The following is a 12,296-nucleotide window of genomic DNA, read 5'->3' on the forward strand; positions in this document are numbered from 1 at the left end:
TATATAAACATTGTGAACACTTATTTTCTAGTGACTTTTTTTTCATTCACACAAACACAGAATATACATAAGCACCATATGTTCAGGTGTATAAGTACACAAATGCGCTCATATACACACCAATACAAATATTACAAGGCCATTTCCAGGGCTGAAATAATAATTCAACCGCATAACGATGAAAAGAAATAAGAAGGAAAAAATTAATAAAAAGTAATGTAAACAATATTAAATAAACAAACTGAGAAGTTATTATTTCTAAAAAAATGTATTGATTCTGGGAATACCCAATATTTGTTAGCTGGAGTAATCTGCAAATATAATTTTTTTAATTTAGTTTTGAATTGTTGATGACAAGTGATACTTGAAAGGTCTGGGTGAAGTCCATTCCATGTTCACTGATGATGAATCATTCAGGAATTGTTTTCAGAACCATTATGATTATTTACCATGATAACTTCTTACTGTGTGTTTCCGGGACACATTCTATACATTTGTTATGGTATGGTAATTAAGAAACCATGTTTGGCTTGGCATGGCTTTTTTAACATCAAACATGATGAATTAGGACTTAAAAGCATGTGTAGAAACTCAGTCTTTTCTCTGCTGTAATAAGAGTTGCACAGTAGGCTTTGTCCGTTTTGTATGTTCCATGAAAGATTCAACAGCTGTGTGCTCACTGCCTCACTCTGCTCTACACAGTATGTGTTGTGTTTGGGCCACTTTGTGAGGATTGTCTGGCATGGTTACCGTGCTGAAGTGGTGCCCTCTCTGCACCCCTTGTCGGGCTCCACCAACCAGGTGGTTGAGTCTGTATTAGGTTACCTTGGCAACACTGAAAACAGTCTCCCCGCCCCTCGCTCAGGTGCACTTTATCTGATGACCTGAAGGATCCTTTGCACAAACACAAACACACACCATCGTCTGTTTAGATGACACTTGACCCCTCGCATTGACAAGAAAAACTTGAAAGGAGAGGTTGCCAGTTGCAGAATAGACAGATATTTAGAAACAATAATGTAGTCATGCATGTTGGGTGGGTTACATTTTTGCTGCTTATGCAACCACAGAATAAGCAGCCTCATGGACTCAAGTAATCCCTTTGTATACTTCTTTTTAGTTAGCCTCCCCTCGGGCTATACTCTGGTTCTTTAAAGTCAATAAAGCCATTTGTGTCTGGCTGTTGACCTCAGACCACCTCAGGCAGGTAAAGAGTCTGGAGTCTCATTAGCCTGTGTCTTGTCTGAGGTCATGCATCAGGGTTTTTAAAACCTTACTTTTGAGACAGGTGGCAACCTCCTCGTCTGAAAAGTGGTGCCAATGCCAAAGTGCCTTTACAGTTTCTTTCTTTCTAATAGCTGGCAGCTAGCAACTATACTGGATGCATACATTCGTCCGATTGTGTAGAAGTCTATAAGAGAATGGCCATACTTGTCAGTTGATTTATTACCACAGCAAACATTTTCCTAATGCAGTCATCGTTTCAATCAAGTATCTTTCAATATGGTGGATGTTTATTTGTTAAATCATGTTCCCATTCAAAGTAATATAGATGATAAATCAGGGCATGCTTTTGGGCGTGGCTACCTTGTCATTGACTTGTTGCTTCCATGGTTTTGTCTTCATTTTTCTGTCTCGAACTTTACTCTTTCACTACCCTTTTTGTTGTTAATTAAAGTAAAACGCAAAGTACATTTTGGTTGTTAAAACCTGTCTTGTTCAGTGTTTGGTTGTAATAAACTGTCACTTTAAAAAACAAACAATATGGCTATAGCCAAAATGCCAAATGCATAGTACACAAACCAATTGTTGACCTCACGTGACTTTGTCCAAGCAGACTTAAATTGTAAGGCTAATATGATGCTTTAAACATCCCAACTTTGCCCGCATTGCATGTTTGAAGGCTCATAAAGTGAGCAGGAAGCAGAGCTGGAGTGTGTGTCACAAACTGATCAACAGACTGGTATCGCTTTTAAATGTTATTTTATCATGTTCTTATACATTTTTAAATTCTATTTTATCATGTTTTATCACCACTGTAAAGCGTCTTTGAGCACCTGGAAAAGCGCTTCGAAATGAAATGTATTATTATTATTATTATTATTATTATCGCACAGCTGATGCAACCAGGAGGAAACTGGCAATGAGTCCTCGTTGTTGCATCTGACGGACTGCCATGATGTCACCACTGCTGACCCGACAATCCTAACATTCCTGCTGATAGGGTTTCACGCAGACGTGAAGGGGTGTATGTGGGAGTTATGTGGGCGAGATGCACAGACTCGCACACATATGGCCTTTGTCTCAGCGCTGAGTATTAATCTGGCATATCCACCAACACACACATACTGCAAGTCATTAATTCAGTGTCATGCACATGCCCACTTCACCACACACTCAGACTCTCTACCACCGCGATAAAGATGGCGATGGCAATCTCACCGGCCTCGTTAAAATTCAACAGGTTCTTCAAGTGTCTGTACTTGAAGTTCTGGAAAATCGGTTTTGCATTTATCCTCTGCTTTGAACTCAAATGTGTGACGGTTAATGGTACGATAAGATAAGTCCATAATGTGAATGCATGCATAAATGTCTCCTTTTGTGGTTCTGTGTTCCTATAGGTCATAATAGTAGATACAAAACACTAGTGTCTTTATATAACCCAGCTTTCCTTTGATCCAGTCGAGCCATTGAAGGTGAGAGATGACAGGCGCGGTGCACTGAAAGCTTTTAGATGCTGTTTTTACTCCAGGTGTTTGAATAGCCTTTCCCCCGGAAACTCAATGGAAAAGCTCAAGATTGTCAACATTGTATTGAATGAATGGAAAGAAAAGCAAGGGTGAAATATTAGTCTATATGGAAGACAAATTGAAAGGTATCAAGACTTGACAAACGTATTTGCGAAAACATTGTGAGAAAAACAAAATACAGGTGGAGGCATGCAGACAGACAGACTGGGCGTCAGTGAGGGCGTCCAGGGGGGACTCTCCCTCGCTCTGTGGGGCTTACAAAGCTTTTGTTCACCTCTGACCCCTGACCTGCTCCCGCCTGATAGCTCCCCTGTCACTAACTTGCATTTCCTGTGCATCCAGTGCCCCCCTACCACCAGCTTTTGTTTTTTTACTGAGATCGTCATTAAATCAGCGATACCAACCCCCATACTGGCCAATATCTCATCTCGCCTACTCTTTGTTTTCCTTGCTCTGTCAGTGCATATGGCACGCCTTGACCAGAGTTGTGGCCTGTGGGTTGGGTCTCCTGAGAAATCCTCAGCTTAGCCAGGACCCCACGGCTTGTAGGGGCGTGGGGGTTGGGGTCACTGGCAGGAGCCTCTTGTGGACTTTGACTCTCTTTTTTGTCCTGATTCACTTGCACTTCTTCCATCGGAAAGACAGGGAGACAAATGAAAATGCCTCTGTCATCATACCATCCAACTTTGTGCACAAGTGAAAACTCGAGGTCCTTTCTAAAGATACAACTTTCACACCAGTACCAATAAGGTTGGCTGTAGCCTATCTCCATTTACTGAGCACGGTTTGACCCTAATGGTACAGTTGAATCTCGAGAAACAGAAGGACTAAAAGTAGGATGAAAACAGACTGGCTTTGCTAGAGGGGATGAGAGATGATACACTACTTAACTAGTTCCAACATGACCACTTGAAAGTATTGAAGGAAAATATTACAGCTTTTGATTTTAGGTTTTAATGTTTTTGCTTAATAAAAATAGCTTTTCAAACAGGCCCTCAAAAATGCAACACGGTGTCATCATGCTTGTCGTAGAAGCACCTTTTGAAAACGTAGTCCTGAGCCAGTCTAGACTGGTTCTGATTAAAAAGGGAGAGAAAGAGTTGCTCCGGAGTGCGGCCAAAGTCTCGACAACTTGGAAGCTGCTTAAAGCCAACAGAAATCCTCTTATGTGCTTCATTAATGCAAACCAAAATGGTTCAGAGAAGAAAAGTAAGGCTCAGGTATATTGTTGTTTGTCTTCCTTTCTTTCCAGAGTTTGTTTACCAGGAGTTTAATAATGACCCAATTGACCCACTCTTACTGTCCTTTTCACTTTGTTCATCTTTTTGTTCTCAGGTTCACTTTGGAAATACATTTTCAAAGCAGCTGTTATTGTTTGCAGGGAGATAATATAGTGACATGCATTTGCTTCCAAAACATGAATCACATTCTAAGCCAGGTTGTCTGGGAAGAAAACAAAAGTCTTTGTCTGTTGTGTGGGATGTGCTATATTTATGTCTCAACAGTGCAATTACCTTTGCTGGGGAAAGCCATCTCGCTTGTCATAATGATACACAAGACAAGGCCATACTGCCGAAGCAACAGCATTGGCCTGACCATAATGAGACAGCAATGCTATACTTAGGCATGTTTGGCAAAAACAGAGCATCAATACCTTGCGTTGCCTGCCATGACTTTGAAAACCCATGTCAACAAAAGTTCAGGATTGTGTAACTTCTGAAATCAGAGCTGAAGTAGGCCGCCCTCATTCCACTCACTGTCCAGGCTTTATGTTGACCTGTTGTCCACCTGTTGAAGGCTGTTTTAGTGAAAGCCTGAATAAATAGAGAGAGAAGATGGGGGGGGGGGGGTTCAACTTGGAAGACTGGAAGGGGTGAGCCATGGAAGGAACATAATGCTATTCATTCTTGGTAAATAATGGCCAACAAAGACACTATCAGCATGTATTCCCCTCACTCTGCTCCCCTACCCAGAACCTATTGAACTGCTGCCAGACCCAACCAGTCTATTTCTCAGCCCGAGAGCTATCTTCCTGTCGGGTCTGAGCTGAGTTATGGCTGGCTCGCCGCTCTTTTGGCAAATGTATACCTACTATCACTTGTCGAGGAATGAACTTAGAGGTTGGTGATGATTGAAGGCAGTTAAATAGCCATTTAGAGTTGGTAGTTGAGTGCATTTTCAGCCTTTGTGCAACAAGAATAAAAAGCACAAAATTGGGGAGGATTTCTTCTTAATGCCCAGGTTTCTTAAAGCTTTTAAGACCTCGTCTTTGTTTCTTTAGCTTCTTTTGCTGAATGCAGAGGGAGGAGGGAAGGAGGGAAGGAGGAGGTGGAAAGGGGGTTGCAAGAATGTTTGAGTCACGCAGAAAAAGAGCGATGACATGTGGGGTTTGACAGGGGAGGGTGGGAGGAGGGAGGCACGGCAGTGGGAGGTGCCCTGCGGAATGCCTGGAAGGTGTCAGAGAAGCCTCGGATGCTCTGGACTGATAATCATCCACATCTCATGACAAAACCCTCACCCATCCCTCTGATTCCAGCCCTGTTGTAACCACTGCAGAGTCACGTCTCACAACAGCATCCATCCAACTGACTTGATTTGGGTCTGATCGTAGACGTGCAAACAACCACTGAAGGGTAATAGACTGTCAGTATCCATAAAGTGTACTTACTTCACTGCTGCTTTTATAATGTCACTCTTCTATGGCACCTATAGGCCTTTTCTCACACTGGCCTTTAGTACTTCACTCAGCAATGCCTCAGGAGCCCCCCCCCCCCACACCCCCACCAGTGTGGTTCAAGTGATTTGTCAGACAACACAGCTCTTAGATGTGCCAAAAGCTTTGCTTCACAGGCAGAAGAGTGAAACAGTGCACATAGATTTGGACTGGCTCTCTGCGGGGCTCTGTGACTCAGCCTGGCTATGCTAGAGCAGTCTTCACAGTGGAATTTGTTTGCATGATTTAATTCATCAAATTAATGCAATTAATCTAAGACGTCTATTTCTGGAACATCTGCTTTATACAATGTGCACACTGGTTATTAGGCACTATGACTGCATGTCCTCATTAGTCTGATCGGAACACAATCTGACGTCAGATAATCACAAAGTTAACACAAGGATAAAGTAGCTTTTGTCTAGGGCCTGCTGCTGAATAAGGTAGAGCCATGTTGTGCATCTTTTAAACTGCCACTATAATTTATTGTGACTTCTGACAAAAAAAGATGTTTAATACTTTTCCTTGACCTTTTTGACAACTTTATTATGTGATGCATTGTTTCAATAATAGTTATAAAATGTCCTTAGCTCAATCAAGGAAAAATAAGCAAACAAAGTAAAGTAACAGTTAGATGTTCAAGCATTCTGAGACATTATGTAGGCATGGCTTGACTGCAGAACTTATTTACCAGAAACTTGTCTGACTTTTGGGTCAGAATAACAACCTGGCTGATATATTGGCTTATCATGAATATCAGTATTGGTTTACTCTGTTGGATGTTCTTGAGGTAGATTAGAAACAGTTGTCCTAGAGCAGGCTGTCCACCACAGAGAATGAATACATTTAGCTATAAAATGTCCTGCTAAGAACATATTTTGGTCACTTTGCTAATAAAAAACGGTTATATAAGGGCATTCATGAATATTTGTTTATAGAATTTGTTATTATTTCGTAACTCTCAAATATTGAAAATAGTGTTGGCCTAAAAATATCCAGGTTAACAAAGACTTTTGACACTTTTGACCTTTTATAGTTTGGATCATGGTTTCTTTTTATCAATGGGCATGTCTGATAGGTGCACTGTAATTTACATGAACAGCTGATAGCAGGCATATACTTTACTGTGTGCTTGTAGGTCGTTAGAGATGGTACAGTTCACTTTTTTGTTTTGTTTTACATTTAAGACTTCTGCCTCGTATCAGGTCTATTTTCAGTGGCCACTCTTCAGTTTCAGGTTCAGGGGGGGGATGGTAAGGGAGACAAATAAAAGAGGCCAATAACAATTTAAATGTACAATTTAGGGAAATTAGGCGATAGGGTGAGGAGAGGTGTCAATAGGAAAAACAGAAGTCGGCTCATGCTGGTTCTCCGACACATTCTGCCTGACCGATTGGTCACGCATGTCTTAGCTCTGTGTTTGGGTGTGGGAGGGGGCAGTGGAGATAGAAGCTTCAGGACTGTGGCATTGTTACACGAGTGAATGTTGAGTAGTCATTATGCATCTTTTTGTACATTTGTTACCCTCTGAAATGGGTTGGTCAGATATTGGTTGTATCAGTCTCAACATTTCCCCACAGGGCACAGTCCTGCTCACACACACACACACACACACACACACACACACACACACACACACACACACACACACACACACACACACACACACACACACACACACACACACACACACACACACACACACACACACACACACACACACACACACACACACACACACACACACACACACACACACACACACACACACACACACACACACACACACACACACACACACACACACACACACACACACACACACACACACACACACACACACACACACACACACACACACACACACACACACACACACACACACACAGTCTCCAACTGCACCTGGTTTGCCAGATAGTGACCTCATTCCAGGTATAGGAAGAAAATCACCTGACAAAGTCATTTGTGTAATCAGCTGTTCATGTGACCAGAGGCAGCAGGGTGGATGCTTTATGCCTGAGGTTATAGATCGTACTTACAGTAAAAGCCGGTATAGATGCATCCACAGAGTTTCGGGTTGATTCTGCTCTTTTCTCTGAGATGTGTTACAATCTGCTCCGTGTGTCATGGGAATGCAGAATACAAAGAGAATAAGAGAGAAATTGATACAGAGAGAGAACAGCGAAACCCAAAACTGGCTTTCACCTACCTGAAAAGGGGGAGGTACCTGAAGTGTCAGCACAGCAGAAAGGGTGGGGAGAGGGGAGAGAGAGGAGGGACTGGGAGGGTGTGTTTCTGTGTGGGTGAGAGACGGAGAGAAGGAGGAGGGGTGTAGACGGAGAGAGAGGGAGAGAACCATAGCAGTCCCTCAGATCTTGGCTGTGGAGAGGACACCCAGGAGAAGTGCATTCCTGAGGCAGCAAGCAGAGAAGGAGAGAAGGCAGAAGGATAGAGCAGAGAAGTCGCGACATCCTATTAAATCACGTTCGACTGCCTCTGACCTCCGGACTCTGGACTTGCACGCTCCACAAACACACACACACACACACACACACACACACACACACACACACACACACACACACACACACACACACACACACACACACACACACACACACACACACACACACACACACACACACACACACACACACACACACACACACACACACACACACACACACACACACACACACACACACACACACACACACGCGCGCACGCTCACACACCAGCTGCACAACCGGCTCTGCTGCTCTTGTCAGAAGTAAAGGATTCCCCCTGAGCGAGGAAAGGAGACGGAGGGAATAAAAACAGAAGAAATATAGTCATAGAAGAGAAGGAGAGGATCCTCTCACTTGGTGAGTGTCTGGGCTGGGCTCGGAGCTTGTTTGAATGTGTCCTTGCCTGTTTGAATGTCAACGTCAAGGAAGTTTCTCTGGAGTCGGCCAATCTGTCTGTGGCTTTGCTGTATGTTCCAGCATGCACGTAAAGACAGCAATCATTTTGAATCAGTACGAGATTGTGGTTGCTGCCATAGAAACGGAGTGAATCTACTGTTTTGTCTTAGAGAACCTTACCTGTTGACACTAGACCCGCCACCCAAGCACTCCTGTGAAGACTCAAACCTGTTTTGGTGAAACTCCACTCTTTAGGAACTTTTTTGTGCTTTTTTGTGTATTTGGAGTACTCTCAGTGTGAGTCAGACAGCTGGCATCTACGGGCAAACAGACAAGTGCAGTAGATGTTTTTGTACAGATCTCCCTTTCGCACAGGCTGCTGCTTTTACCACCATAGGATATATATATTAATTTATGCACGGCTGCATGTTCCTACCCTATTTAACTGTTAACGTGCTACACATCTAAAATGCCCGCACTAATGACCAAAGCACTCTAAGCCTATTTAAACATGGACTCATCGTTATGCGTGACTAACATCTTATTTAACATTTGCCAGCATGGTTTATGTCAGATAGTGGAACTTGGAGCTCATTAGCAGGCTGTATTTGTTGTCCAATCAAGGCCATCGATTGGAAACCCCTCCCCAACCCCCCCTCGGGAGGTGATTATTTGTGTTTGTCTCACTGTGGGAGTTACACAGTTATACCTCATGTGTTATCTCTGTTTGACGTTTCACACGGTGTGCCTGGTTCCAGAGAGATATTGTCAGCATGATAAATGGTGGAAGGGGAAGGAATGGACGACTTTGACTCAGGCATATATCGTAGCTTCTAAGCGGAACATCACCTACATTTAAAACTAATAAATGTTATTACCAGGGCCTCGGAAAGTTCAGCTAATTATTGTAGACATGAGCTACACTCTCCCAAAGCCAAAAACCAGAGAGGTTAGTTTCAAACTTGTGATGTCATCAATTATACAAGCTGGAGCCGGAGTGTTTTTACTTTATTTATCCCATAATAAGCTTTATTCTTTTGCAGTGTTGTTTGTTGGAAACCGTAAATGTTCCAATATACCCAGAACATCCCCTCTGGGTTAACTTTGTCATCTTAAGCATCTTTCACAATTCTTATTCAGCAACTCCTGACTTTATATTCGGTGATATAACATTTTTGAATTTTTGCATTTGTACTTATATTATTTGAATGTATTATAGTACTAAAGTTTTTCTCTTTCATATAGCTCCTATTTGATCATTTTAAATTTCTAGTAATCCAATTGAATTATTACCTCTTTTTGGTTCTTCAGTCTAATGTGTCTGCACTTGTTCAACTGTATAAGTCTCATTTGACCTTTGCTCGTTTCCCTGTCTGGTGTCTGACACTGACCCTGCATGCTGCTCGCTCCCTGGCCAACCAGCCATCTTAAATACACTATTTGTATTACCTGAAACCAGTGACACATAGAAAGTTGAGCATGTTAGCTTCCATTTCTTGATGGACGGAGCATAGGAGTGGTGATGAAACGTACTGCTGCCCCCCCTCGTTGAAGTGCTAAAGATAATATTCCTAAAGCAACTATCAGATGGCAGGATAATGATGTGGTTGCCAGCAGCCTTGAACTCTGCATTATAAAACGTTCTGCTTTATTCCCAGCCTTGTTTAGTTACCACTTTCTTTTTTCTTTCCTTCTCTTTTGTTACTCCTAGATATTTCGTATTTTCTATCACATGAATGAGTCTGTTCGGCATAGAGAGCAGAGTGTCCTTTGAGAGTTGTCATGCCTTGTTCTCCGCAATATTATTTATACTGCTCTTTCACTGCTCGAATACACAGATGGACTTCTTCTAGAATAGTCTGTCTGTCTGTCTGTCTGTCCGTCCGTCTGTCTGTCCGTCTGTCTGTCTGTCTGTCTGTCCGTCTGTCTGTCTGTCTCTCTGTCTGTCTGTCTGTCTGTCAGTCTGTCTGTCTGTCTGTCTCTCTGTCTGTCTGTCTGTCTGTCTGTCTGTCTGTCTGTCTGTCTGTCAGTGTGTCTGTCTGTCCGTCTGTCAGTGTGTCTGTCTGTCTGTCCGTCTGTCTCTCTCTCTGTCTGTCTGTCTGTCTGTCTGTCTGTCTGTCTGTCTGTCAGTGTGTCTGTCTGTCTGTCTGTCTGTCTGTCTGTCTGTCTGTCTGTCTGTCTGTCCGTCCGTCTGTCTGTCTGTCTGTCAGTGTGTCTGTCTGTCTGTCAGTGTGTCTGTCAGTGTGTGTGTGTGTCTGTCTGTCTGTCTGTCTGTCTGTCAGTGTGTGTGTCTGTCTGTTAGTGTGTCTGTCTGTCAGTGTGTCTGTCTGTCTGTCTGTCTGTCCGTCCGTCCGTCTGTCTGTCTGTCTGTCTGTCAGTGTGTCTATCTGTCTGTCAGTGTGTCTGTCTGTCTGTCAGTGTGTCTGTCTGTCTGTCAGTGTGTGTGTCTGTCTGTCTGTCTGTCAGTGTGTGTGTGTGTCTGTCAGTGTGTCTGTCTGTCAGTGTGTCTGTCTGTCTGTCAGTGTGTCTATCTGTCACTCAGCTTGCATGGCCAGGAAAGAAAGTCCGCCCATGCACAACCAGATAGCTCTTGGGATTCCTCCTGATGAGACATTTCAAAGTCTTTCTGACATCATTTCTCAGTGTCCTTATCATGAGTTGTTACCCAACTCCTTCAGATGTACTTGGGACCAGGGGTAATTGGAAAAACTATGACAGCTTGTCGCTGAAATAACATGTTTGGAGTTGTGGTTGGTTTTGGGAAGGTGGTTAGAACCACTTTCTCCCTCCCTCCCTGTCCTTCTTTCTCACGTGTTGATCCGTCTAGCTCTATCTCTCCGTCTTGCTCTTTCCGTGCGTCCTTCCCCTGCTTGTGCAATGTGACGGAAGATGGTTCTGTGCTCTGCTCATGTCGGATCCATTAGGGATGAAAGCACACTGCAGTGATAAAAGATTGATCCCAGTCCTCCTTGCATCGCGCTCGTATCCCTCACACCCAGCTCCCTCATCTTCCCTCATCATCATAACCCTATATCCAATCAACCCAGTCTTCAATGTATCAAATCATCTCTAGTCCTCTGAATAAATCATCCTCACCAAGTTAAATATTGCAGACTTCTCCCTCAGGGTTTTAGTAAATGGGAACATTCCGTTTTTTTTGTTGTAAAAGAAAATAAATAGGACTGTTTCTGCTTTACTCCCCAGGTGATTTATTGTTGTACCAGGAAGGGTAGTATGTACTTGGCTAGAAGAACCAGTAATAGCGTGCTATCCAGCCCAGTGCAAACAAGCCTTACTTCACCTGTTGTATCTGAGGAGGACAAACACAACAGACAGACCTGTAGTTTGTCAGCTGCAAGGCTATAATTACTGAGAGGAAGGAGGGGATTTGGAGAAGGAATGTCAGTGCGGATCTGCTTTCTAATCTTAAAACATGGACCTTTCAAGAGCCCTTGAAAACATATTTTTGTCTGTTGAAAAATGACAGAAATGTCTATAATCAATCCGAGACTATGTATTAGTCTTTTGATCCCAGCTGGAGATTTGAGAATAGTGTTCCGAAGGGAAGGGTTTGTTGCCAATCGCATTGCACTTCAGTCAACCTTCTCAGGGAATAATGCTGAAAAAGTCTAGGTTGTTGAGCAGAACACACTTCCTTTAGCCTGGATCTCTCTTTATTCATCCAACATGTGCAGGTCAGAGGTTAGATTAAATCGCCACGTTTCAGAATGTCCTTCCCGAGCTTAATTCACCTAAGGATATGTTTCCAAGGGAGTCCAGCTGACTGTAAAATTCACCTGGGTGAATGCTGTCATGTCCTGTCAGTTTGAACTTGTTGCAGCCTTCATGTGGTGTTTGCTCTGTCACCTCATTAAAACCAAAGCTTCATATTTGCCAAAATGGCTTGAAACCACTGTCAGGTTTAAGTTG

General features: G+C 43.1%; 1 protein-coding gene across 4 annotated transcripts in view; it reads left to right on the forward strand.

Moving 5' to 3' along the window:
- LOC117448319 (ras association domain-containing protein 7-like) overlaps window positions 1-12,296 on the forward strand; it is a 40,758-nt gene that overhangs the window by 10,071 nt on the left and 18,391 nt on the right. For 2 of the 4 annotated variants that reach the window (XM_034085568.2, XM_034085572.2), the window contains exon 1: window positions 8,102-8,327. The exons of the other annotated variants lie outside the window; for them this stretch is intronic. The gene's annotated coding sequence lies outside the window, so the exon portion shown is untranslated. Of the gene's footprint in view, window positions 1-8,101; window positions 8,328-12,296 lie in introns of those variants that run through there. 4 annotated transcript variants of the gene reach the window in all.

This window comes from Pseudochaenichthys georgianus, chromosome 6 (genome assembly GCF_902827115.2).
Source record: "Pseudochaenichthys georgianus chromosome 6, fPseGeo1.2, whole genome shotgun sequence".
Lineage (NCBI taxonomy): Eukaryota > Metazoa > Chordata > Actinopteri > Perciformes > Channichthyidae > Pseudochaenichthys > Pseudochaenichthys georgianus.